Here is a 3,015-nt window from a genome sequence, read left to right as displayed (position 1 = left end):
GGGAGCGGCACAATTCAGAAAAAGTGCTCAGCTCGCCGAGAAAATGCGATTTAAGCAATAAAATTAAAAATGCTTATAAAACATAAACCAAACGTTGGAGGTGGTCATTTCTTAATGCGCAGTAATAAACTCGGCACTCTAAAGCACCCGAGAGCGTTTTTTTCGATGCCAACCTAACCAGAGTGACGGGAGCGGCACAATTCAGAAAAAGTGCTCAGCTCGCCGAGAAAATGCGATTTAAGCAATAAAATTAAAAATGCTTATAAAACATAAACCAAACGTTGGAGGTGGTCATTTCTTAATGCGCAGTAATAAACTCGGCACTCTAAAGCACCCGAGAGTGTTTTTTTTCGATGCCAACCTAACCAGAGTGACGGGAGCGGCACAATTCAGAAAAAGTGCTCAGCTCGCCGAGAAAATGCGATTTAAGCAATAAAATTAAAAATGCTTATTAAACATAAACCAAACGTTGGAGGTGGTCATTTCTTCATGCGCAGTGAATAACTCGGCACTCTATACACAGCAAAAACTGGAGTGTTGAAATTTCAGGGTTAAACATGTCAGAGTTGATTTCAACTCTCAAAGTGTCATTTTAACACATTCTGATTAAAATGGTGTTCAGTGTTGGAGTTATTTAACAGAGTTATTCCAACCTAAGCAAATCAACTCTGTAGAGATGTAAAGTGCATCTCGGCCGAGTTAACTTGCTTGATAGGCCCCTGGGCTTCAGTCCAGGTAACCCCATGTGTTATGCCCCTGGGCTTTCAGCAGGGTGAACCCGTGCATCATACAATAGTCTCCTGTGCGTGGCGTGGTCAACCGTCGTTTATTTCGCTGCTGGAATCAGGAATGGATGCGGAGTTGGACTTTTACACGAGAGGTAAGCTACAAAATCAAACTTGTAGGAACAATAACATTGAATTAAACATCTGCTGAGAATATTTATGTAACTTTGCTAAGCATTTTTTGTGGTTGGCACTGGACAGCGAACGTTTGGATTTTTTTTTTAATGCAATGTTAACTTCACCACTAACGTTACCACTTGCTAAAAAATAAACATTAATAAAAAAACGGTTTCCTATGTTATCCTTTGCATTTTACCAAGTCTCACGCGTGCTTGAGAGGTTGTATAAACAAGGCTTCATATTTAACTGTCGAATATAGTTTGGGGCTAACGTTAGCACATGTTAAAAAGCTAACTTGAAGTTCATGGCGGGTGCATGGCATGAGTCCGACTGCCCAATACTCCCTCTTCCCATTTCTCCGACCATACACTTGTTAATTTCTGCGTCCATTAATCTAACCTTAACCCTAATCCTAACCATAACCCTCTAGAATAAGTAAGGGATAAACAGTTCAGAGGTTGTTATGGAGAAATAAGCCCCGACAGGATGAACTTTGGCTCCAACACGAAGTGAGGAGTTAATTCATGCAATTAACCCCGCACTTTGCATAGGAGCCACGGCTAGAGTGAAATAATTAGCCTAAACAATTGCAGTTGGGTGCCTGTGTGGCAGACTCCCTGTGCCACTGCACCGAGACGAGTGTCCGAGGCTCTGATCATACAGGTGTGGTTAATAACTCTGATTAATGGGTAATGTAGGTAATGTAGTGGGCAGTCAGACTAAAAAGGGTCAACTTTACTGGTGCTGTGTTGTGTTTGTTTGGTCGCTGAAAACCAGCTTTTAACAGAGGGGAATGTTTTAATAAATCAGTTTTGCCTCAAATGTAAATGTTAATTACGGTAGCATGTGCTGCAGTCACTACAGCTAGTCGCTGCCACGTTCATCAATGAGAGCGTTTCCACTGGGCCTGCTGTGGCATGTTTTAACAGCCTCCCAGCAGCTGCTGAATGTGTTTGATCTTAGACATGCAGTGAAATTAATAATGAAACAATTTCTTGCATGATACACAACGTTTATGTGAGTGTTAAATAATTATTTCTTGCATGTTAAGTGTTTACTGACATTTGTTTGTTGTTGCATGTCTCAGAAAAATGTTGATCCAGGTTCGGTATTGCCAACAGCAGAAGTATGTGAAGTTGGATGAGGTTGATGGATGTTTTGATTTTGTGCAGTTCCATGTCAAAGGTTTGTTTTTGTTTTACTTATGCTTGGTTTGATATAAAGGGCAGAACAACGCCCCTTTCTTTTAAGATTTGGACTGAAAAGGGAATGTATTTTATGCAGGGGATTATCTCTGAATTTGTTTACAGTGGTGGATTAAATTATTGAATGTGAAATGAGGCAAGATCAGTGCTAGCTTAAAGGTCCACTCAGATGTATCTTGTCTTTTCCAGTCATCGAGAGATTTTGCCTGCCACCTGACGCAAAATTAGTGTACAAAGATGCAACAGGGACAGAAGTTGATGAGGACATTTTCAGTGACCTTGTCAGCCAAGGCAATGTGACTCTATCAGTTTTCTCAAATGACGGTGAGAAATGTAAAGGGGTAAATTACATAATGCAAAGTGTAAAACACTAATGCAAATTTATAAGTACAGAAATACAGTAAACAATTTCAATTTAATGTTTTCAGAATTAAGTCATTTAATACACTTAAAGGTGGATCAAATATTCAATATCATTCTTTGTGGTTACACAACAGGGACATTCAGCCTGACTTTTATTAAATGGTTTAAATGTCATTTTAACTGACATAAATCCAACATGAATACCAAATGTATTTTTGATTAATCTAATTCATGCCTTTAAAACAATTTCTGAAAATATTTCTGAATTGCCTATCAAGACTGAGAATCAATTGATTAAATGAGTTGAGTCTATGGTGTGCCGTTGGCTTGGTTAGATCAAAAATCTTCTATGACTTTTTGTATACTGCAAATAAACACCCCACCCCCCTTCTTTTTTTTTTTTTTTTTTTTTAGAATTTTCCGATTGCTCCTTGTCCTCTCCATCCGATTATTCTGATTCAAGCTTCAGTTCATGTGCAAGTACATCAACTATACTCCTAGATGAGGTTCCTAGGAAGAAACCAAGACTTGAGGGCCCACTT

The 3,015-nt window shown here is 39.1% G+C and overlaps 1 long non-coding RNA gene across 1 annotated transcript; it reads left to right on the top strand.

Annotated features, from left to right (window-relative positions):
- The first annotated feature begins 528 nt into the window (after positions 1 to 528).
- On the top strand, positions 529 to 3,014 carry LOC133148747 (uncharacterized). Its single transcript, XR_009712823.1, has 4 exons — positions 529 to 880; positions 1,993 to 2,090; positions 2,300 to 2,434; positions 2,888 to 3,014. It is a non-coding gene; the product is annotated as an uncharacterized LOC133148747 (long non-coding RNA).
- The last annotated feature ends 1 nt before the right edge of the window (position 3,015 follows it).

The sequence above is a fragment of the Syngnathus typhle genome, unplaced genomic scaffold (assembly GCF_033458585.1).
Source record: "Syngnathus typhle isolate RoL2023-S1 ecotype Sweden unplaced genomic scaffold, RoL_Styp_1.0 HiC_scaffold_152, whole genome shotgun sequence".
Classification (NCBI taxonomy): Eukaryota; Metazoa; Chordata; class Actinopteri; order Syngnathiformes; family Syngnathidae; genus Syngnathus; species Syngnathus typhle.
Note: the sequence above shows the minus strand (reverse complement) of the source record. Positions and strands in the feature narration are given on the sequence as shown.